This window comes from Phascolarctos cinereus, unplaced genomic scaffold (assembly GCF_003287225.1).
Source record: "Phascolarctos cinereus isolate Bilbo 61053 unplaced genomic scaffold, phaCin_HiC Scaffold_4;HRSCAF=312, whole genome shotgun sequence".
Taxonomy (NCBI): Eukaryota; Metazoa; Chordata; class Mammalia; order Diprotodontia; family Phascolarctidae; genus Phascolarctos; species Phascolarctos cinereus.
In genome coordinates, this window is record NW_027555847.1 from 719,130,495 (window position 1) to 719,156,009 (window position 25,515).

Genomic DNA, 25,515 nt, shown 5'->3' on the forward strand with positions numbered 1-25,515 from the left:
GAAAATTTTTAGCATTCATTTTTACAAGATTTTGAATTCCAAATTTTTTTCCTTCCCACCCTCCCCTCCCCTCTTCTGAAAACAGTAGGCAGTTTGATATAGTTTATATATATGCTATCATGGAAATCATATTTCTATATTTATCATGGTTGTAAAAGAAGAAACAGATCAAAAGTAGAAAAAAACACAAGAGAGAATAAAGTCAGTAAAAAAAAATGCGCTTCGATCTGCATTCGGAGTCCATTTGTTCTTTATCTGGATATAGATAGCATTTTGCTTTAGGAGTCCTTGTACTTGTCTTGGATCATTGTGTTGCTGAGAAAAGCTGAGGCATTCACAGCTGATCACCACATGATGCTGCTGATACTGTGTACAATGTTTTCCTGGTTCTGCTCATTTCACTTTGTATCAGTTCGTACCAGTTTTTCTAGGTTTTCCTTTACTCTGTATGTTTCTCTGCTTCAGGTGTGTTTCTTGTAAGCAACATACTGTAAGATATACTATAGGAGTTTAATAACTAGTTTCCAAGTGACATTTTGGGCACTTACGCCCTTGGAAATCCTGGGACACTCCATGGTTTCTGATAGGTCACCTAGTGACCTGATCAGTCTTCCTTCCTATATCCTTTAGCCAGTTTTTTACATTCTCTGATATGTCCAAAGGATGGTATAAAGTCCTTTCTGTATCAGAATCAGAAGGATCAATTCTGCTGCTAACAGCCAGCCTTCTAATAGCCAAAGAGCCATGTGATTGCTCAACCCTACACATAATCAAACAGTGTCCAATTGAACTGTTGTTCAGTAGTGTTACTAGAGCACAAATAAGCGTATAGAATATTTCAAAACCATTTAAAGAAATGCAATCTGACTTCTTTTAAAATAATTTTTTTCAGTTCACAAAAGCTGATTTCCTCTCCCTCTTTCCCCTTCACCCCTAACCTCACTAGAATAGAAAAAAAAAGAAAAACAAAACCCTTGTAAACAAATCATGAAGCGAAACAAATTTTCCCTTGGGCCACGCTCATTGTCAGATTGATTGAATCAATTTGTTGGTGAGGGAAGTAGAGTTTGCACTGGAAAACCACTGTCAAATTACAGCCTAGACACTATGTATGAATTTTTTTTTAAATCTTGCATATATTCTGTTAGTGTGGTGCACATGCTGATGAATAATTTTTGCCAAATCTTTTCTTAAAAGGATGTAATCAAAATATAGTTTGAAATATCAGCATAGCATAGACACTCCCAAAAGTTTTCAATGAATCTGTCCAAGGCCAGAGCAGGTCGCTTTAACCCGATTCATTGTCTTCAAATATCCTTGCCTCAGTTTCTCATCTATAAAATGAGCTGGAGAAAGAAATGGCAAATCACTCCAGTACCCTTGCCAAGATAACCCTAAATGGGGTCATAGAGAGTCATGCCTGAAATAACACAACAAAAAATCCTGTAAAAATCCCAAATGGGGTAAGTGAGGGGCATAAGCATTTATTAAACATCTTCTGTGTACCAGGCATTGTGCTAAGCACTTTACAAATATTATCTCATTTGATCCTTACAACAACCCGGGGAGGTAGGTGCTGTTATTGCCTTCATTTTATACTTAGGGAAACTGAAATAATTAGAGGTTAAGTGACTTGCCTAGGGTCACACAGCTAGGAAGTGTCAAGAGGCTGAACTGAACTCAGGTCTTTGTGACACTAGGTCCAGTGTTCTATCTACTGTGCCACCCCAAAACCCTAGCTCTAGAGCCCTTTGCTAATTTTAAAACACGCAACGTCAGAGTATTTTGTGTCATTAAGTTTACAAATCAGGAGACCATAGGCCCCCCAATACTATGCTCTCCACTCAGGAGATTGTATAAGCCACCAATCTAAGAGCAGATCATTGCAAAGAAGTAGAGAATTTTAGATCTCAGTGACCATCTACTCCAACCTGTAACTGAAAAGAATCCCCCACTATAACATGTTTGACAACTGGTCTTCCGGCTTTTGACTGCAAACCTCTGAGAAGGGCAGAAACCACTACCTCCCAAGGTCAACCACCCCGCTTATACATAGTTCTAATTTGCCTCAATTTGCCGTTTTGCAACTCCCACATATTGCTTCTGGTTCTACTCTCTGGTCAAAGGGAACACAAAGGAATCTCATATGACAGTCCTCCAAATACTTCATGGCAATGATTAAGATCCCCCCCCACCAAGTCTTCTCCCCTTTGGGCTAACCATCACCAGTTGCTTCACCCCATTTCCATATGACATGGACTTAAGGCCCTTTTCCCTCCTGGTTGCCCTCCATCTTATCAATGACATTCCTACTCAGAAGCGAATGTAAGACTCTAGGTGTTAGAAGGACCAGGGCAGGACATGGAAGAACAATTACCTTCCTTCCCTTTGGGGCTCTGCCCTTCTTTTTTCAGGCCAAGAAAGCATCAGATTTTTTTAGCTGCCCTTTCACATTACTGACTCATTTTAGGTTTGCAGTTCACTCCAACTCCCAGACCTTTTCCCAAACAACTTAATGTCTAATTACAGCCCGTCATTCTTGACCTTACGTTGATGATCTTCTGAACCGAATGTAAGACTTCACACTGATCACCATTGAAATTCATCATCTGCCATTCAGCCCAAAGCTCTAGTCTGGGCTGTCATGATCATTTTGATTCCTGACTCTGTCATATTATCTGACACATTAGCTATGCCTCCCGGTGCAGTTCCAGCTGCAATCTCGTGTTGAAATCTCATCAAATTAATTTAGAAACAAAAGCAATGAAAATAATACGGTTGATATGACCTAACATTATAGCCATTCTTAGGCCCCATATACAAATGGGTGAATCCCCTTACAAACTCCAAGGTGATTATAATATAACCCTTAATCACCCAGAATTGGGGGAGAGTCACTTCCAAATTCATGACCCAGGAGCAAAAATCTCAGAGTTCAGGTCCACTTCATGAAAGCGACTGACCTGGTAGTTCCCAATGCCACCTCAATGACAGGGCTATGGGTGGGGCCTTGTCCATCTCTGAGTCTCTGCCTCACAGACAAGCTTCTCAGGGAAGTCTTGAGGTCTATAAAGTCACTTGAGGAAGGCTGGGGATCTAAGGAAATCTCTTACTTTTGTTCTGGGGTCATCAGTGGTCTGCTGGTACTGTTATCTTCCCCACTCCTGGGCTAGACTCTTCATATCCACTCAGGACCACGTCTTGTAGCCTCACCTTAAATGTCCTGCCTCTCAGAAGACAACCCATGCAAGTCTTCATTTAGAAATACCCATCCTTAGTGTCCAAACATGGAGCATCCAGAGAAATGGAGTCCAGGGAATTTATCCCAATAATTTGGGCCAACACATCATAGGGAATGATCTCTTGGGAAGTCTTCTCCTCAATCTCACTTTCTACACATACAAAATGGAAAGAACAAATTATATTATTTCAGAGGCTACTCCATAAAAGGAGAATGTCCCTTAAAATTTTTAAGATGTATGTAATTATTCAAATTCTGCTCTTGACTGAAGGCATCTCGTATCCAGTCTAATTTGGCTTGACCATTTGTAAGCTCACCCAGTGGACTGTGAGTTAATGCTCAGATCTTGGCCCATTTTTCTGTATGTCTTGCCCAGGGTTAAGGTAAGGATGGAAAGATATTGGTCTGGTTTGGAAAGTAGAGGTCAGATTTTATTACCTTGTCTATTTCCCTGAGTGTTTAGCCCAAAGGTTCATCCACTCTGCCCTGAGTAAAGGATACCCCTTGTGCCATGTTTTTTTTGAGCCAGGAATAACAGAGAATTGGTCAGGGTCAGGTATCTATTAAATATGCAGCAATTTCCTAATATACCACCATAACTTGGTGACCCACAAGTTGACCCCAAGTTCAGTCATGTACTGGATTTCAGGAGTCACCATTTTTCGGCACAACTGGCCATACTGATGACTGATATGCTTCTTTAGGTTGTAACCAAGAATTGTCTTTGTCCCCATTGCCTGCCAGGGCTGCAGTGATGGTTTCTCAATGTCCTTGGCATCCACTGCATGCTCCCCATCAATGCAGATCCTTTCCATTCTCTTATTCTCCTGTCTCAGAGAAGCCACCTCGCGGGCCATGCGCTCCCGCCCGAAGGCCTCCACCTTGCGCCAGAAGCTGGCGTTGAAGTGGCGGTAGAGGCGCGCGTCCAGCTGGTTCCAGTCCGTGGCCTGCTGGTAGAGCTTGCCTGTCAGCTGGGGGACAGTGGAGGCCCGGCGGGCGTTGAGCTTGAAGTAGAGGACGTCCTCGAGCTCCCAGCACATGAGGTCCTTGAGCAGCACCAGGGACTCGTCGAAGTACTCCTGCAGCATGACCAGGTGGAACCTCTGCTCCACCTCCAGGATGTGCTCCTCCACCTGGGGGCTGCGGGGGTCCAGCCCGCTGTCGTAGCCCAGGTCGAAGAAGAGCAGGTTGCGGAGGTAGTGGGCATTGAAGCCTTTGGGGTCGTAGTAGCGGGCGGGGTCCTGCAGGAACTTGGCCAGCTTGTTGCGGCCCGTGAGCTTCCATGTGAAGGGCACCACCACCCAAAGTATGGAAGGACTCAAGAGATGGGCTGGATCCGCGCACCGTGATGAACGTGGCGTTGGGGGCACCAGGCTATGCACTTCAGCGTAGGAAAACGCATATGGTTACAGATGATATTGAAGCAGTCGCCGGCTGGTAGTTGTGCACCGGCGCGCTTGAAGAAGGACGGGTAGTTGAAGTCATCCCTGGGAAGGCAACTTGAGGTGTGCTTCTGGCCAAGCGGAAGAGGATATTTAACAGGGTGCTGCTGGCGGTCTTGTGGTCTTCATGAACACAACATCTAACTTCGGCCAGCAGGAGCCTTTGGGGATGTTGGTAGGTAGTGGTGGAGAGGAGCATCGGGCTGGCTCTGGGGCCCTGTTGGGAAAGAGAACGGTGAGAGCTTTGGTGAGAAAACTGTAATCATTTTTTCTCATCATGTGTGACCTTGGGTAAGTCCTTTCTCTTCTCTAGGTCTCAGCTTCCTCATCTGTAAAGTAAGAGCTGACCAAGAGATATTAATTGCAATGGGAAAACACTAGAAACCTTTCCAATAAGATTAGGGGTAAAACAAAGATATCCATGGTCACCACTAGTATTAAATATGGTTTTAGAAATGCTATTTCAATAAGATAAGGCAAAGAAATCAAAGAAATAAGAACAAGCAAACATCTCCAATCACAGATGATATGATAGTTTACTTTGAGGACTATAGAGATTCAACAGTCAAATGCTACCATAAGCTCCACATAGAGAGCTATGCCATAAATAGAGATGGGCACATCCTCAAATTGTTGGGAGAGAATGGAATGGAGCTGCTTACACACCTGTGGCCAAGGGGAGAATTATTAACTGAACAAAAGGCAGAAATGCTCATATAAGAGAACAGTCAAGTTGGATTACGTAACATTGAAAAGTTTTTGTAAAACTATTATTAGCACAACTAGACTTAGATGAGAAGCAATTAAATGGGAAAACGTCTTTGCAGCAAACATCTCTATTACAAAAGTCTTACGTATAGGATATGTTCATCTGTATATTTACATCTGTATCTACATCTATCTGTCCATCTACACAAATAGACCCATGCACACACGCGCACACCCCCACACACTCACACACATACACATACACACACATGCACATGTACACACACATACACACACATATGCACACATGCACACCAGAATATATAAGAACAAGAATCATTCCAGAGTAGATAAGCAGTCAAATAATATGAGCAGATGACTTTGAGGTGAAAAATGGTAAACTTTTAACAACCAAATGAAAGAATGCTTCAAATCAATATTAATAGGAACAATGCAAAGTAAGATAATTCTGATGTTTAACCTCATGCTAAAGAAGTTGGCTGAGATTATAGAAGACAAAAATGGTACAATACAGGTTTGGAACCTGCCTAACAGATTGGGATTTGTTAGTTCAGAGGGACAAGCATTACCTTTAATCCTGGAGAACAATTTGGATCTATTACAGGCTCTGAGGAGGAAAGCAGATTCAAATCATGCCAGAGACACACACACACACACACACACAGCCTGGAGACATGGACTGAGAGGAAGGAGTGAAGACTGAAAGAGCCAAACAGTAGCAGCAAAGGGCTGGGGGAGGAGGGAGACAGTGTCCCCAGACCTGCCTGGAGCTTAACAAGCTGCATCCCAATTTTTGCTTCAAACAAGGAGAGGTTAGGGGTGACCTGGAGTTTTAAAATATTTAGTTTAAGTCAGAGAGCCAAATTTCTGTCTGAATGGTAGGAATATTCTTATCTGGGGGCTCTGAGCTATTGCAATTGTATTAATAACTTTTCATCTGATGTAACTCCATAAACCAAGAAAAGGACCATGTCATGTAGACTTAAAGGTCGTTTTATTTTTCCTAAGATAAAAATCAATCTAATTGTTGGCACAGATTTTGGATTATTAAATAAAGGAAAGGGAGTAGAGAGGACAGGGACATAACCAGAGGGGAAAAAAAATCACATATGTCATCCCCTGAGGAGGAGATAAGAAAGACCCTGGAAGAATTCTTCTTTGGAAAGACTTGTATCTAGTGTTCAGTATTAAATGAGATAATATTTGGAAAGTGCTTAGCGCAGTGCCTGGCACACAATAGGCACTGTATAAACACCGATTCCCTTCCCTTCCTTCCTTCAGTAAGGAGAAGGGAGCAAGAAGTATCAAGTATCGTCTGGCCAACTCTACCCTCCACGGCAATGCTCACCCATGTTACAATAGCAAAGTTTGAAGGGACCCTGGAAAGACAAGCATTATTGATGGAGTTGGGAAATAGCCCAACTTCTAGAATTACACCAAAAAAATTTATCAAACTGTACATGTCCTTTCACCCAGTGATAACACTATTAGATACATAACCCCAAGGAGGACAAAGACAGAAGGGAAAGTATATCTAGAATCTAGGTATACAAAAATAATTCTAGTTGCACTGATAAAAATATTTATGGCAGTATTTTTTGCAGTAGCAAAGAACTGGAAAGAAAGTGAATGTCCATCTACTAGGGAGTGACTGAATAAAGAGGAGTTTAATAGAATATTAATGTGCTACAAGAAATTATGGATACGAATTCAGAGAAATTTGGGACGACTTGTATGAAATGATGTAGAACAAAGAAGGAAAAACCAGGAGAACAATTTCCACAATGACTACAGTAATGTAAAGGAAAACAACATTGAAACAGTTTAGAATTCGTATCAAGGCAGTGTTCAGTGACAACTCTAAGAGACTAAGAGTGAAACGTGACTCCCATCTCTTGGTGGTCGAATAAGGTGTGGCCACTTCCAGAGCTGGCCAATTTGTTTTGCTTGTCTGTATTTATTTATTTATTTGTTTGTTTGTTTATTTATTTATTTGTTTATCTGTTTGTTTGTTTAGTTATTATGAAGGTTCTCTTGGTGGGTCAATGGGAGAGGGGAAGTAACAGTGAAGTTCAAAAATTATCAACAAAACTTTAAGAAATAAAATGCAAATAAACAAAATGAGGAGCTGGGGATAGATGGCATCTAATGTCCCTTCCAGTTCTTACCTAGTTCTAACATTCTTTGTTCTAGGTTTCTTCTAGTTCTAAGAAGTTGTGACCTCAGACCCCCTTCAACTCTGACTAGATTCCATATTCTACAAAGTCCTTTAGATCTAATATTTCATATTTTGCATTCTAAGGTTCTGTGAAGCTTTTACTCCCTATGTTCTATCTTCATTTTTACCTCTAACACTCTGTGCTCTCAGATCCCCTTTGCACCTGACATTCTATGCTCTAAGACCTGTTCCGTTTCTCAAGTTGTATTTTCAGCTCCAGTGTTCAACGTTCTGACATTCCTTTCAGCTCTGACATTTGTCTTCTAAGTTTTCTCCCAGTTCTTACATTCTATGTTCTATGTTCTAGTTCTAACAACTAGGTGTGAGACCAACTTAAGCCTATCATCACTCAAAGAAGGCTGAAAACTTGGACTAGCCAATCAGAAAAAGATATTTGGCGCACTCCAAGTTAACACTCCCACAGTTCCTTGCGATGCTCTTTGAGAGAATCTACAGTTTTCTTGCCAAGTCAGCAATCACAGGACCAGGTGAAGCTGACAGGGAGCACTCTTCTGTTTATGACTGATAAAGACCAGGTGCCTTGAACTGAACAATCTTGATTAATGACATTTTTCTCATCTTGTTGTTTTATGTCCCTCTCTTGTAAGACATTCTCATATTTTATGACATCCCCTTGTTAATGGCTGTCTTGTTCTATGGAAACTATAATTTTGGCTGACACAGGCATCCTGGGTCAGAAAGGGAGGGGGGAGCACTTCCTTACTCTATGGATATATAGTCTCCTTCAACTAGCCTTTCTTTGAGCTCATTCTGATTGGGTTCCCGTATATGCATGATTCTGCTAGCTTATAGAGAGTGAACAGCACATATATGACCTAATTTAGACCAAACACTGAAAATTGACACAGGGAAGCCTTAGCCTCTTCCTCTTCCCCAGGCTCTCTCCTGTCTGCGGTGGACACATGGACGCATGGACACATGAACACATGTCCCATGTGGCTCTTGTCTGTCCATGGGCCCGGAGAGACTTGCCTTTGAAGTGAGAGGCCCCTCCTACCCACTCCCCTTATAAGATTGCCCCACAAAGGAACCCTCAATCTTGAGGCCAGGAGGCTGCCCAAGCCACCCCCTTTTCCCCTTCTTTGCTTCTCACTCACTTGGCCATGGTGGCTTGAGAAGGAGCAATAGTGTAAGAGTAGAGCAGCAATAGAAGGCCAGTAAAGAGGCAACCCAGAAGGAGCCTCTTTGACATGCTGTGCCAGGGCTTCCTTCGGGATGGCATCTCAGTCACCTGGGGAATAGAGAGAGAGAAAGAAAGAGAGAGATAAAGGCAGCAGCTATGAAGTGAACAGCAGCAATCACAATGACCACTCCCCTTCATAGCTACCAGAGGATGTGTCTCCCCTGTCTCATCTGAGCATCATAATGGAAGAAATTCATGTGTAGGGAGACCTGGGAGGTTTGGCTGCTGGCAGATATCTGTGACAAAGACAAGGCTACACATGGCTAATGGGAGCTCATGAAAGCCACATGACCTTGGAGACTGAGTGACACAAATTTATGTTGGTGGAATCTTAACTGGGCCCTCAGCGCAGCAAGACAGTCCTTTCACACCTCCCTAAAGGTTGGCTCTCCTCCTCCTCCTCTTCAGTCCAGCAGCTCTTCCAAAACTTCTCATCCCTCTTCAAGCCTCCTCCAGTGCCTCTTCCTCCATCCACTCAGCTGAGGACTTAGCCCCCTGCTTCACCTAAAAAACCACCAAGGAGAGCTCATCTTTTTTTGAGGTGCCTCATCTCACCTTCCTCACATGTCTTCCTGTATCACCTTCTTCAATACCCCTAATGTTCATATGTCTCTATTCTTTCTTTCATGGCTAACGTACTTGAGGAGGGGGTCTATGATCAGTGCCCCTCTTCTCCTCTCACTCTCTTCTAAACCCTCCACATTATGGCTTCTCTCTCCAAAGCTACCATGGTCTATTAATCCCCAAATCTAATGGTCTTTTCCCAATCTCCATGTTTCTTGATCACTCTCTCTTCTCCCCTCCATGTTCAGGACACCCCTCTCTCCTGATTCTCCTCCTACCTAACTGACCGCTCCTTCTCTGTCTCCTTCCTTTGGTGATTCTTCATCCAGGTCATACCCACTAAATGTGAGTGTCCCATGGGGCTCTGTTCTGGGCCCTTTGCTTTTTCCCACTACACTATCCACCTTAGTGACCTCGTCAGCTCCCATAAGTTCAATTATCATCCCTATACCGAGCCCTAACCCCTTACCTGACCTCCAGTGTCTCATCATCAGCTGCCTTTGTGATATTCGGAACTGCAGGTCCCAGAAACATCTCTAACTTGGCATGTACAAAACTGAGCTCATTCTGTGTCTCCCCAAATGCTCTCCTCTTACAAATGTCCCTGTTACTGTTCCCATTCATCCAAGCTTCGAACCTAGGCATCATCCTTGAATCCCTCATTCTTTTGCTTCCCATATCCAATCAATTGTCAAATGTTTTTAGCTCCAAAGCCTCTCTCTCTCCTTCTGTCTCTGCCCCTACCCTGGTGCAGACCCTAATCACCTCACATCTGGACTGCTGCAGCAGCTGCTGCGGTGGGGGGGGGGGTGTCTTCCTGACTCAAGGCTCTTTCCACTCCAGTCCTTCCTCTTCTCAGCTGACAACTATCTCCCTAAAGTGCAGGTCTGACCAAGTCACCTCCCCACCCAATAAACTCCAGTATTTCAGGATCAAATAGAAAATCCTCTGTTTGGCTTTTAAAGCCCTTCACAACCTTTCCAGTCTGCTTACACTTTTCTCCAGTTACCTCTGATCCATCAACACTGGCCTCCCACCCGTGCCCCACACAAGACATTTCATCTTCCTACTCCCTGCCTGCCTTCCCTGGTCTGCCATGTTCTCCCTCCTTACCTCCACCTCCCAGCTCCCCTTGTTTCACTGAAGCCTCAGCTCGAAGACGACTGTTTGCAAGTATCCTTTCCCAGGTCCCCACATACTGCTGGTATTTTCCCTTTGGGATTATCCTCAAATGGTCCTCTCTAGATCTCATATGTGCCTAGCTGTCTCTCCTGTTAGAATGTCAACTCCATGAGGACAGGGACTATGTTTTGACTTTCTTTGTAATCCTAGATGTGAGATCTACTTTTTTTCCTCTACCAGTAAAAGTTCTGCTAATTTAATAATTGTAGTGAAAAGGAAAGGAAAGAAAGAAAGAAAGAAAGAAAGAAAGAAAGAAAGAAAGAAAGAAAGAAAGAAAGAAAGAAAGAAAGAAAGAAGGGAGAGAGAAGGAAGAAGGAAGAGAAAGAAAAAGGAAGGAAGAGAAAGAAAAAAGAAGGAAGAGAAAGAAAGAAAAGAAAAGAATTTATAATCCAAGAGTCTGACATGACTGAAAGATTACTAAACAACAACAACTTTTACTTTCTAATTTTCTAATTCTCTCCTCTAATCAATTTGTGAATTTTATTTGTTTCTGCAGACAAATGGACAGACATCAGTTTAAGGCTAAGTGGAATGTTAAGGCAGAGGGAGGATGCTGTGAGAACGGGAGAATTTCAGCATTCTACACATTACAGGATCTTGTGTGGGCATGTCCAATGTCAGGTAGTAAGAAGTCTTTTGGGGCTGTCTCCTAGGACAGAACAACAGGAATTATTAAGTACTTAGAGGAGCCACAGCTTGGGTGAGACTTAAGAGAGACATTGGCACTAGGACCGGGAGGAAGCCTGACTGGGAGCACTTGCCACTATTATTCACTGAAGTCCCCTGATCTGTGGAAACTCCCCTTCCTGCACATATAGTCCCAAAGAGGGAAGTGAAAATATATAGAAGGGGGCAGCAAGGTGGCACAGTGGATAAAGCACTGGAGCTGAAGTCAGGAGGACCTGAGTTCAAATCCAGCCTCAGACCAAACACTTGACAATTACTAGCTGTGTGACCCTAGGCAAGTCACTTAACCCCAATTGCTTAAAATATATACACATGCACACACATATATGTGGAAGGGATTCACAAATCTAAGAAGCATGTAAGAGGAGGCTGGCAGAAGGAGACCTAAGAAGGGAGAGGGACAAGCATTAATCAGCAGAGAGGACAATCTGGTTGGAGAAGAATGGCTGGAGACTGCATTTGAGTTATAAATTTGGAATAATCTCAAGAAGACCATTTATTTTCCCAAAGAGGAAGACAGTCTTGTAAGTTCACTCTTCCTGAAGATGAGACTATTCATAAAAGGTGCATTTATTTCTTGTGCTAACTTGTTGTAATGAAAGGATGACTGCAATATTGAAGCATGAATTGATGGATCACTTATTGCTGTGGGAAAGGGCTTTTGTTCCACATGGGGTGGCCACTGAGTGGTCTCTCGAGCCCTGAAATTCTGGGACCCTGTCATTCTAGGCTATATGTGCATTGGACCTTACCAGAACCAAAATCCAAGTGATCATCACAAAAGAATTTAGAGTTCGGGGATCTGTCTTTCCCAGAGGAAAAGGAAAGTGTGATGGTGACTCTCATCAGTTTTGCTGAGAAAACAGTGGAAGGTAATACACATTCTGAAGCCTCTGACAACAGGTAGCATCACTTCCAGCTGTCAGTTTCCAGTGAGCTGGGGTACCACTAGATGAGTGAGTTCATTCCATATCCCAGGGTTACCATATTGATGGAATCCTAATAAATCTGTCCCCAGCCCCAACATTCTAACTTCCTTATGGGCCCCACTGAACAGCAGGCATGTCCTGATTTAACCACACAATTTGGCTCTAACCATGCCACAGGACCCCGGACTCAATACGGCCACTGCCTTTAGCTAGCCACTGCCCCCAGATCCAATTCACATATTTGAACAGGTGTGCCCTTGCACTCAACCACAATCACATCATCCGTTTAGCCCAAGACAGGACCACAATACCTAGCTATCCACCTTGACTGGACTGGACCACAACAGCCAGCCAATCAGAAAGCAGCATGACCAGGATGTTTGACCACCGAACCATGGAAGGATCCCTCCCCATTACCTAATCCCTTAACAAACCCCTTCTGCCTTTTTAATATTCTTAATTTCTGTCATGTAATCAGCATCATTACAATATAAAGTTGCATGTGTTGTCTTAGTAAGCTGCTGGTTCCTTCTTGGAACCTCACCTGCTTCTGACGGGTGTCAATCCTCAGTAAATGCCTGTACTTAGATTAGAGGGAGTCTGACTCTGAATTCTTTGGTGCTGCCATAACACACCTTGAAACTGCAATAGTATAATCTCTATGATTTTCTGGACATTTTACAGCAGAATTTTATTTCAACCCTATGGATATCAGATCAAACATTTTTAAAAGTGACACAGAATTCAGATCTACTTTTTTTCCTCTGCCAGGAAGAGTTCTGCTAAGTTAATAATCATAGTAAAAAGGAAAGAAAGAAAAGAAAAGAAAGAAAGAAAGAAAGAAAGAAAGAAAGAAAGAAAGAAAGAAAGAAAGAAAGAAAGAAAGAAAGAAAGAAAGAAAGAAAGAAGGAAGGAAGGGAGAGAGAAGGAAGAAGGAAGAGAAAGAAAAAGGAAGGAAGGAAGAGAAAGAAAGAAAGAAAAGCATTTATAATCCAAAATTTCATTGTTAATAGAATAAAAGTCCAGAATTCTGACACTTGTTCCACCAGTTTCAGTTCCTGACACAAACACCAGCCATTCACCCCACAGACTGTTTTTGCTAGGCTGAGGCTGTGACAAGTTGGCATGATTCTGTTTGTCCCCCAAAGTGATGTTTTCAGTGATATGCTACCTGATTGCAAGAGCTAATTGTTAAATTTTTAGTCATCTTCCTGAGTTCAAGTCTGAATTCAGATATTAGCTGTGTCACCCTGGTCAAGTCACTTAACCCTGCTTGCCTCAGTTTCTTCATCTATAAAATGAGCTGGAGAAAGAAATGGCAAACCACTCCACAATCTTTGCCAAGAAAACCCCAAATGGAGTCACAAAGAGTCAGACACAGCTGAACAAGAACTGAATTACAGAAATGACTCAAATGGTGAAATCTCAGTAATGCTAAGAGAGTAGGAGAAAGGAAGCAGTACGGAGCTGTGGAAAGGACACTGGACTTTGGCCATGAGACCTGGGTTCAGATTCTGACTTTGACGCGTACTGGCTATGCAACCCCAAGGCCAGTCACTCCCCCACTCAATGCTTTATGCAGCTCTCTAAGAGGATAAATTGCAGAGCAGAGGAGCTGATCTGAATAGGGGATGGGGAGAGAATAAATGTCTATTAAGCATTTACTACGTGCCAGGCAATACTTCCTAAGGTCCACTTGACTTCATTCTCCAGGATGTCTGGCTCTAAATCAGTAACCACACCATCATGGTTGTTGGTATTGCTAAGCTCTTTCTTGTATAGCTCTTACATGTAGTCTTATCCCCTCTACTTAATTTCTCCTGCTTCTGTTAAGTCCCTACCATTTTTGTCTTGTATCATGCCCATTTAACATTTAAAAATTTTTTTTCACTTAATAGTATTTTTTTTTCTAATTACATATAAAGATAGTTTTCAACATTCCCTTTTATAAGATTTTGAGTTCCAAATTTTTTTTTCTCCCTCCCTCCCCTCTGCCTTCCTCAAGATGGCATGCTATCTGTTACAGGCTATTTCCACATTAGTTGTGTTGTGAAAGAAGAATCAGAACAAAAGGAGAAACCACAAGAAAGAAAAAAAACAGGGGGGCAGCTAGGTGGCACAGTGGATAGAGCACTGGCCCTGAAGTCAGGAGGACCTGAGTTCAAATCCAGGCTCAGACACATGACACTTACCAGCTGTGTGACTCTGGGCAAGTTAAAAAAAAAAAAAAAGGAAAAGAATATACTTCAATGTGCATTCAGACTCCATACTTCTTTCTCTAGATGTGGATAGCATTTTCCATCATGAGTCTTTTGGAATTACCTTGCATTGCTGAGAAGAGCTAAGTCTATCAATGTTGGTCCTTGCACAATATTATTGTTACTATACAACGTTCTCCTGGTTCTGCTCCCTTCACTCACATCAGACCATACAAGTCTGTCCAGGTTTTTCTGAAGTCTGCCTGCTCATCGTTTCTTATAGCACAATAGTATTCCATTACATTCACGTATCATAGCTTGTTCAGCCATTCCCCAATGGATGGGCATCCCCTCATTTTCCAATTCTTTGCCACCACAGACAGAGCTGCTGTGAATATTTTTGTGCAGGTGGGTCCTCTCCCCTTTTTAATGATCTCTTTGGGATACAGACCTAGCAGTGCTATTGCTGGATTGAAGGGTATGTACAGTTTCATAGTGCTTTGGGTATCATGGCCATTTTTGCATGAAATGTTCCGTTGATATCTCTAATTTTCTTGGGGATATCTCATGTCTTTCCCATTCTATTGTTTTCTTCTATTACATTGCTCATTTAAGAAAATCTTCTAATCTTTCCTTGGCATTCTCTGGAATTCAGCATTCAGCTCCATATGTTTTTCCCTTCCCCCTTCTCTTTCATTTTCCGTCTTTCCTCAGCTATTTATTACATTTTACTTTCTTGCTCTTCTTTATCTTTGGGATGTTTTCTGTTGCTGCCTCATGTACAATATTGTGGACCTCTGTCCATAGCTCTTCAGACACTCTATCTACCAGATCTAATCCCTAAATCTATTCATCACCTCCACTTCATATTCATAAGGGATGTTATTTAGGTCACACCTCTATGTTCTGATGGTTTTCCTTACTTTCTTCAATTTAAGTCTGAATCTCGCAATCAGAAGCTCATGATCTGAGCTGCAGTCAGCTCCAGGTCTTGCTTTAACTGACTACGTAGAGCTTCTCCATCTTTGGTTGCAAAGTATAGAATCAATCTGATTTCGATATTGGTCCTCTGGTGATGTCCATGTGTAGAATTGCCTTTTGCCTTGTTGAAAAAGGGTGTTTGGAGGATTCTGGGAAAATGGCAGAGTAGATCGGAAAACTTTTGGCTCTCGAAGTTTCCTCCACAAAAAAAGGCAGACCATCTCCTCTGAGGGAATGTAGACCAGTTAGGATAAAGCAGTTGTCTCCTAAGACAACTTGAGAAGACTCCAAGAAAGACCTGACCTCCAGGAGCAGAAGTGTGGTCTAAGTGAAGTGCAAACACCTCCAGGCTCACTCTGCAGAGTCAATAAATAACAAGCCCTGGGGACTGCTGGAATGGGAGGCAGCCTCAGCCTTCGAAAAGTTCATCTGACCTATGGTATGAGGGTCTGACAGTGGAGTAGAAGACTGAAGGACCTTCCACTGTCGAGGAATGCTGAGCCCAGCTGTACTGACCAGACCCCTCCCAGGCTGTGGCTGCAGGGGAGAAGGAGCTAGCACACACCTGGTAAGTGCAGCAGCAGCAGCTGCTGGCTTTAGGCACTTGCAGGACAGCAGAATCCCTGGTTTCAGATCCACGGCAAAGAGAACAGCTGTAGTTTGCAGCCACCAGAGGAACTGCAGGGAGCAAGATCATTTACAGGATGGTGTGGCTAGGGACCCTAGCCATGGCTTGGGTGTGGAGAGAGCCCAAAGGTTGGGTACAGGAAAAGACCTCAGAAAACAACAGTAAGAAGGACCCAAGGCTTGGGACATCATTCCTCCTAGCTCAGGACTAGAACTTGATTACACTAATGGCTGTTAAAAACAAAATGAAACAAAAAACAAAGAAATAAAAATGAGTAAGCAAAGGAAAAAGAACCCAACCATAGATAGCTACCACGAAAAAAGGAAGAAAAGAAAAAGTGTTTGCGATGACCAGTGAGTTTTCTTGACAAAACTCTATTAGTCTCTGCTCTGCTTCATTTTGTATTCCAAGGCCAAACTTGCCTGTTATTCCAATTATCTTTTGATTTCCTGCTCTAGCATTCCAATCCCCTATGATGCATGTGAGATTTTTTTTTAGTGTTATTTCTAGAAGATGTTGTAGATGTCTAGAAGATGTCTTCACAGAACTGATCAGCTTTGTACTCAATATGCCAGTAAATTTGGAAAATTCTACAGTGGTCACTGACTAGATTAGAAAAGATCAATTTACCTGTTGGGAAAACTGGAAAAGAGTATGGCAGAAACTAGGCATAGACCAAAATCTCACACCATATGCTAAAATAAAATCAAAATGGGCTGATGATTTAGATATAAAGGCTGATGTTAGAAGCAAACTGGGAGAGCAAAGAATAGTTTACCTGTCAAATTTATGGAGAACAGAAGAATTTATGACCAAAAAAAGAGATAGAGAACATTATGAAATGCGAAATGGATAATTTTGATTACATTAAATTGAAAAGTTTTTGCACAAACAAAGCCAATGCAACCAAGATTAGGAGGGAAGCAGAAAACTAGGAAAGAATTTTTACAACCAGTGTCTCTGATAAGGGCCTCATTTCTAAACTATATAGAGAACTAAATCAAAATTTATAAGAATACAAGTCATTCCCCAATTGATAAATGGTCAAAGGATATGAACAGGCAGTTCTCAGATGAAGAAATTAAAGCCATTTTTGTCAGATGAAAAAAATGCTCTAAATCATTGTTGATTAGAGAAATGCAAATCAAAACAACTCTGAGGTACCACATCACACCTATCAGATTGGCCAACATGACAAAACAGGAAAATGATAAATGTTGGAGAAGATGTGGGAAAATTGGAACACTGATGCATTATTAGTGGAGTTGTAAACTGATCCAACCATTTTGGAGAGCAATTTGGAACTATGCCCAAAGGGTTATAAAAATGTGCATACCCTCTGACCCAGCAATAGCACTTCTAGGTCTGTATCCCAAAGAGATCATACAAATGGGAAAAGGACCTACATGTACAAAAAGTATTTATAGCAGCTCCTTTTGTGGTGGCAAAGAATTAGAAATTGAGGGGATGTCCATCTATTGGGGAATGGCTGGAGCAAGTTGTGGCAAATGAATGTAATGGAATACTACTGTGCTATAAGAAATGATGAGCAGGCAGACTTCAGAAAAACCTGGACAGACTTGCATGGACTGATGCTGAGTGAAGTGAGCAGAACCAGGAGAACATTGTACACAGTAACAGCCACGTTGTGCGATAACTAACTTTGATAGACTTAACCTTTCTCAGCAATGCAAGAATCTAAGACATCTCCAAAAGTCTCATGATGGAAAATGCTATCCACACCCAGAGAAAGGACTATGGAGTTTGAATGCAGATCAAAGCATACTATTTGCCATTTTTTTCCTTCTGTTTTGTTTTGTTTCCTTTTTCTTGTGGTTTCTCCTATTGGTTCTAATTCTTCTTTATAACATGACTAATGCAAAAATACTTTTAATAGGAATATATATGTAGAGCCTCTATCAGATTGCACACTGTCTTGGGAAGGGTGGGGGAGGGAAGGGGAGAAAAATTTAAAACTCAAAAGCTTATGGAAGTGATTGTTGATAAATCAAAATAAATTAATAAAAAAAAATTTAAAAAGAAAAAAAGATCAGTTTACATCCCAATCCTAAAGATGGGAAATGCCAAAGAGTGTTCCAATTACCAAAAAATTGCCCTTATTTCACATGCCAGCAAGGTTATGCTGAAGATTCTATGTGCTAGGCTTGCTTCAGCAATATGTGAACCAAGAATTACCAGAAAAGCAGGCTGATTTTTGAAGAGTCAAAGGAACTGAAGACCAGATAGCCAACATGAATTATGAAGAAAACAAGGGAGTTCCAGTGAAGCTCTACTTCTGCTTCATTGACTCATTTCATTGCTTCATTGCTAAAACCTTTGAGTGTGTGAATCACAAGAAAATGGGGCATCCTCAAAGCAGTGGGAGGACCAGATCATCTTGTTTCCTGAGGATCCCGTATGTGGGCCAAGAACCAACAGTTAGACCTGAACATGGAGCAACTGATTGATTTAAGATTGGGAAAGGAATATGACAAGGTTGTATTTTGCTGCCTTATTTATTTAACTTATGTGCAGAGTACATCATGTGAAATGCCAGGCTGCATGAATCAAAAGCCAAAATGAAGATTCCTGGGAGAAATGTCTACAATCTCAAATATGTAGATGATACCACTCTGGTGGCAAAAAGTGGAGAGGAATTAAGAAGCCTCTTGATGAGGGTGAAAGAGGAGAGTGTAAAAGCTGGCTAGAAGCTTAACATCAAAAAAGCTGAAGATCTTGGCAACTAGTCCCATCACCTCCTGGCAAAGAGAGGGAAAAGAAATAGAGACAGTGTCAGATTTTATGGTCTTGGGCTCAAAGATCACTGCAAATGGTGACTGCAGCCATGAAATTAAGAGATACTCGCTCCTTGGAAGGAAAGTCATTATCTGGACGGCAAATTAAAAAGCACAGACATTACCTTGCCAACAAAGGTCCATATGCTCCAAGCTATGGTTTTTCCAGTGTGTATTATGTATGGCTGTGAGAGTTGGACTATAAGGAAAACTGAGTAACACAGAATCAATGCTTGTGATTTATAGTGCTGGGAAAGACTTTTGAGAGTTGCTTGAACAGCAAGGAGATCAAATCAGTCAATATTTAAAGAAATTCAGACTATTCACTGGAAGGTCAAATACTGAAGTGGAAGCTTAAGTACTTTGGCCACATAATGAGAAGACAGGACTCATTGGAAAAGACCCTGATGTTGGGAAAGACTGAACGCAAAAGGAGAAGAGGACGGCAGAGGAGGAGATAGATGGAGTGTCGTGGAGCAGCAAATATGAGCGTGGACAGACTTTGACAGACAGATGGTGGGGGACAGAAGAGCCTGCTGTGCTCTGGTCTCTGGGCTCACAAAGAATGGGACATGACTGAGAGACTGAACAACATTACAAGTGCCAGGCACGGTGCCAAGCACTTTACGGACATCATCTCATTTGAACCTCACAAGCCTGGGAGGTAGGTGCTATTACTATCTTCACTTTACAGATGGGGAAACCGAGGCAGAGAGAGGTTAAGTGATCTCCCCAGGGTCACCCAGCTGGTCTCTCAGATGATAACCTCATTCACTGGGGCAGTGTCCTCACTGGGAGCTCCTTAGAAGCAGTGAAATCACAGGTGAAAATTCTGGTGAAGAAAGGCTGTATGGAGTAGTTGTTAGGGGGTTGAGCTCTCCTCCTATTTGGCTGTCCTACCATTTCACAGAGCTGTTGAGAAAGTGGTTCACAAACACTCAAGTCCTATTGAAAGATGACAGTCGCTTCTTTAGCATCTCTCCTGGTCTCACCTCCTGGAGAAGCCTGCCTGGGAAGCTTCTGGGAGGAGACAGGGAGCACTGAGGAAAACTTTCCACTATTCCTCCCCAGTCACGCCCCCTGCCCAGCAGGGACCTCCATGTCCCAGGAAGGTCAGAGACACTGACCTGTACATGCCAGCCTCCATTCCCAAAGCACGTACTGTGGCTGCCCTGAGGGCAAAGCCACCTCCCATCCACACACCTCCCTTCTTGATCCTTGGGCAAAGTCAGGAATTGCCGGAGGGGAGCCCTGGCATCTTGCCCAGTGTCAGCACTCGGCACGTATGGAAGGGCTGTCCAGGCCAGCAGGACCTTCCGGGGCAGCTCTCTGGGGCTGCCTCCATCCTTGGGTAGGCAGGCTCTGGTCACAGACTTTTGGACCTGGGAGGAGCCCACTTGGGTCACCTAGCCAACACCTCTGTCTTGGGGACAGAGAGGAAGTGACCTAAGATCGTCCAGCAAAGAAAGGGCAGAGCTTCAACTAGAACCCAGGGCCCCAACTCTAAGTCCTGGATTTTCCCCATTCTCCCTCCCTGACCAGGACCCAAGTAAGAAGAAAAGGGGCCCAGACTTCTTTGAGGAGGCCTGGAATTCAGGCATCACCTGGTATAGTAGGTCCCTAAGCACTCACTGGGAGAGGGATGGGGGGAAGCCAGCCCCTAGGGAGACAGTGTCCTGGCTAAGAAGTCTCCCCTCGCCAGACTGATTCCCAGCCATGAAGAAATCCACAAATGTTCACTGAGCATTGATGCTGAGCCCAAGGCCTTGAATTGGAACCTGCCTCTGTTTGCAGGTGAGGAAACTGAGCCCTGCCCCCAAGAGAGGGGCACTCGCCTAAGATCACAGAGATCACTGATTTGGATGTTAGGGGCCATTGACCCTAAACTTCTCCTTGTACAGGAGGGAAACTGAGGCTCGAAGAATGGCAAGGACTTGCCCAAGGTCACACAGAGGATGAGGGGCAGAGCTGGGGTTCCAAGTCCTTTGGCTCATTTCTATAGCACCCTAAGATTCACAAACTGCTTTCTCTGCAGAACCCTCCAAGGCAGGGTCTGCAAATGTTACCCCTATTTTACAGAGGAGGAAGCTGAGGCCCAGAGAGGAAAAGTGATTGGCTTTGGTCCCATTGTGGCAGAGGCTGGTTTCAAACTGAAATCTTGTGACTCCACATGTGGGCTCTTTTCCTCACTGCTAGGAGTGGTAAGGCATGAACAGGGGAGATTCTGAGCGTCTCTTGGCAGGGCATCCACTCCTCCCTGACTCTCCATGAAGAGCTGGGGCAGGGCACAGCTGGCTGGGCACAGGCTGGGGCTGCCCTCCCTCTCCCCTCCCAGCATAGGATGGAGGGGCTCATGGCCTTGGGGCTCTCCTGCACAGGGATAGGGAGGAGGCACCGTTTCCCAGACTGTGGAGGTAGGAAGCTAGAGCGTGAGGGGAGGGAGGGGAGGGGACAGGGGTCTAGAAGCAGCCCAGCTTTCTCCAGCCCCCTGAGGGGCAGCCCCGGCCCAATCTCTCCCCCAGCCCAGGGCTGTCATGGGATGAAGCTTCATCAAGGGAAGGTGTACTACTCACCTGGCTGGCAGGGAGCACTGGAGGGGTGGCAGAGGAGGAATCCTGCCTTAGACACCTTTACTGGGTGACCCTGGGCAAGTCACTAACATTTCTGTCTGTTTCCTTATGGATAACCAGGCACCTGCCTCACCAGGTTGCAGGATTGAATGAAACGCTTTGCAAACTTTAAAACACTGGGACAATATTAAACAAAAATGGGGGTGGTGAATGGAGGAGTGCCAACTTGCCCTGCCCTGCCCTGCCCTTCCTGGAGCCCTCTCCCTGCCTCCCGTCCTGGGATCACGAGATCTGGCAGGGGCAGTGGGCAATGTGATAGAACAAGCAGAGAAAGACGTGGTCAGAGGACCTGGATTCAAATCTTGCCTTTGACACTCACTACCTATGCAACCTAAGTCACTTAAATGTTGCAGGGTCTCAGCTTGCTCATCTATAAAATGGACTCCAAGGTCCCTTCTAGAACTGTGAGTGTACGAATAAAGGGGGAGAGCAGGAGCGCAGCATTGGAACTGGAAGGGAACTTGGCGATCATCCAGCTCAACATCCTCTTCTGAGGCCCCTGGAGGGGAAAGGACTTTTCCCAGGTCACGGGGCCAAGGAGGAGGAACCTGGTCCATCTGACTCCGGCTTCAGAGCTCTTTCCTCTGGACGAGCTCCCAGAAGAAGGTAGGATGGGGTGATGGGCTGGGCTACTTCCTGGGCTGCAAGGACCTGGAGGGGTCATTACACTCCCTCGGATCAGCTTTTTTTTGCCTGGGGCTCGGGTCTCCAATCCAGAGCTCAGGGGCTTCTAGGCCAGGTAGCCTGTCCTGCTGCTCTGACCACCTCAGCTTGCTCCGTGCAGGGCAAGGGAGAGAGGAAAAGAGAGGAAGGGGGGTCCCTTCGTCCCCCCACCCAGGGCCTGCCTGCAATGGACTGCTTTGGGCCCCAAGGGAGTCTGGGCAAGACCAGGGTGGGAATGCCCCGACTCAAGGAATCCTCCAGACTGGAGTGCAGACTCCAGAGTCTGCTCGTGGGGTCAAAGACACAGCTCTGGAAGGGACCTCAGAGGCCGCTGACTCACCACCCCCTCCCCATCATTTTACAGATAAGGAAAGGGCCTTGATTGGGACAAAAGGCACAGGATTCTTTCTAAGCTCAGTTTGCTCATCTGCAAAAGGGGTAGAATAACATTTATTCTGCCTTCCTCGTTGGGCTGTTCTAAGAAAGGTTCCTTGTAAACTTTAAAGCACCCGCAGATGGTGATGTTGTTGGGGGGCTTGGGTGCTTATGTTTGGGTGCTTGGACTTGGGCCCCAATTTCTCCCTAGCCTCAGAAACACTGTCCCTTGATAATCATTTAAGATCAAGTGAGCCCCAATAAGGGCCAAAAAACCTAAATTAATCTTTTTCTCTCTGAGTGAACTAAAAACACCCCTTCCTGTGTCAGCAAATTCCAGGACCAGATAGAGCTGATCGGTATTCTTCCGGTGTGTTATCACTGGGCCCAGGATGTCTGGGACCAGATACTCTCTTGAATAACGGAACTTTTCTTATCTTGAGTTTCAATTGAGAACTGACCCACTCCTTAACCACTCCCTGATCCCACCCTGAACCCCCTAGTTAGCATATTTGGCACGTGTTTTATTGTATTTTATCCTATATAAACTTTACCTGTACCTCTCTAAGGTTGCAGGATCCTTTAAGAATCCTTGTCCGCTGAAAAGCATAATAATAAATCTGAACTACCTTGAATTAAAGAATGCTTGAGTCTGTGAATTCATTCCAGATGACCCGTCCTATACTCCGGTCTTTGAGGGGTCACAACCTCTCAACCTCTTAGCCTGCAACAATGCCCCTCAGCTGGATCTGCAGTCTGGGGCAGCAGCCAGTGAAGAAGGAAGGACTGACACCCCCACACCTTGACCCATGCACACCCCTTCTGTTTTCTGTAGGACCTAGTGACTGTTGGATGGGGCGGTGATGGGAGACAGTCGCGGGGCTCACCTGGATTAGGGCGTCCTGCTGCTGAGGGCTCAGGGCTCTGACTCTGCCACTCATGGTGCTCCTGGGTCTCTGCTCTTGATGTAAACTGCCAGTCCTGGCACCTACAGCCTTTTGTCTTGGCTGGACCTGGGGGGACAGGGATCATCTCCCTTGCTCCTCCCTGGGCAGGCTGTCCCCTCCCTGCTGGGCCGGACTGGATTGTGCTGGGTGCCATCCACCTCAGGAGAGTCCAGACGGGACTAGGGAGGGAGAGGCTCAGGAACAGTCCTGCTTCTAGCTTCCGGCTTTGACCCCCTACATTAGACCAGCATACATGTCTCTGATTCTACCCTTGCCTTTGACTGGCTACCCCTCCCTCCATTCAGGTCTTGACTCAGACAAAAGCTGTAAATGTATCAGTGATATTTTATAACACAGAGTTCTTTGACTTCTCACAAGAATTCTCCCCAGCCTGTTTACTGGCAGTTTATACAAGAGACCTCTGTAAAATGCCCCCCCAAACACAAACACACCCACGCACCCCCCCCACAAACATAAACACACCCACGCACCCCCCAAACACAAACACACCCACACACCCCCTCCAGGACTGTGGTGAAGAAAGGGCTTTGCAAACCCTCAAGGGTCATAAAATTGGGAGTTCTTACGACTTTGATCCAGCAAATCTCTGTGTTAATAAATGTGAGTTTTGAATGACAAAAGAAGTGTTTAGATGGGAGAGAATGAATGTGAAGAGCTGTAGGGTAGAAGGGCTAGGCTTCTTGGCCCTGGTCCCTGCTGACCAGTGTGGTAATGGGTGAATGTAGTGAAAAGGCAGCATGAGGCTTGATTGAAGGGGGAAAAGGTCTAAGCATCAGAGCTGTCCCATAGTGGGATGGGCATCCTCAGCACAGGCTGGATTCTCTCTCAGTGGAGGACCTCCAGCAAAGCGGAGGACCCCTTGAAAGAGGGGGTGAAGCCGAGGACCCTTATGGTACAGGGCTGGTGAAGCACTGGACTTGGGTTTAGGCAGACATGACCAGAGCAAGGCTTCCTCAGCCCCAGTTTTTTCATCTATAAAATGGGAACAACAACCTCCCAAGATTGTTGTAGGCATCAAATGAGATAACATGTACAGGCTTTGCAAAATATAAATGCTAGTTCAGGTGAACTAGCCAGGGCTAATGAACTCAGAAGTTCCCTCTAACTCTGAAATTGTGGTTTTATTCCACCTTGAGCATTTTCTGTTCTGCGTTCTAAGCTCCCTCAGCTCTGGCATTCTATGTTCTACTTTCTGAGTCCCACCAACTCTGATATCCTCTGTTCTGTCTTCTAAGTTTCCTTAGCTCTGGCATTCTATATTCTATGTTCTAAGTCTCACCAGCTCTGATTCTGTGTTCTAAACTCTATCTGGTTCTGACATTCTATTTTCTAAACCACCCCCACCTGACTGTCTAGCTCTGCCATTTTCTCTTCTGTGCTCTCAGTCCTTCTCAGCTGTAGAATTCTCTATACTCTCAGCTCTGATATTTTCTGTTCTGGGTTCTGAGACACCCTCCCCAGTTCTACCATTCTCTATTCGAAGCCTCACCAGCTCTGACGTTCTTTCTGAAGCCCAATGTTCTCTATTTTGTGTTCTAATCTCTCTGTGGTTCTGATGTTCTATGTTCTAAGTTGCCCTCCCCCCCTCCACACACATACCCTCCAGCTCTGAAATTTCCTCTTTTGTGTTCTCAGGTTCCTCTAAGCTGTGACAATCTCTACTCTAAGTGATCTCTCAGCTCTGACATTCTCCTTCTCTATTCTGAGTTCTCAGGACACCCCCAGCTCTGACATTCTGTATTTTAAGGACTCTCCAAGATTCTTTGTTCTATGTTCTAAGCCCCCTTTTTTTTTTTGGTGAGGCAATTGGGGTTAAGCGACTTGCCCAGGGTCACACAGCTGGTAAGTGTCATGTGTCTGAGACTGGATTTGAACTCACATCCTCCTGACTCCAGGGCCAGAGCTCTATCCACTGAGCCACCTAGCTGCCCCAGTTCTAAGCCCTTTTCCTCTGACATTCTCTATTTCAATCTTCCTTTTAGCTCTGACATTCTGTTCTGTGTTCTAGGCTCTTGGCTCCAGCATTTTCCGTTATCTGTTTGAGATCCCTCTGTAATGCAGAACATTATTTTACCATTTAG

General features: G+C 44.3%; 1 pseudogene across 1 annotated transcript; it reads right to left on the reverse strand.

Moving 5' to 3' along the window:
• Positions 1-1,017: 1,017 nt before the first annotated feature.
• On the reverse strand, positions 1,018-23,617 carry LOC110215207 (galactosylceramide sulfotransferase-like; annotated as a pseudogene). Its single transcript, XR_013485770.1, has 3 exons — positions 23,354-23,617; positions 8,749-8,882; positions 1,018-4,900 (listed from the first exon to the last, which is right to left on the reverse strand). The product of XR_013485770.1 is annotated as a galactosylceramide sulfotransferase-like (transcript).
• Between the last annotated feature and the right edge of the window lie 1,898 nt (positions 23,618-25,515).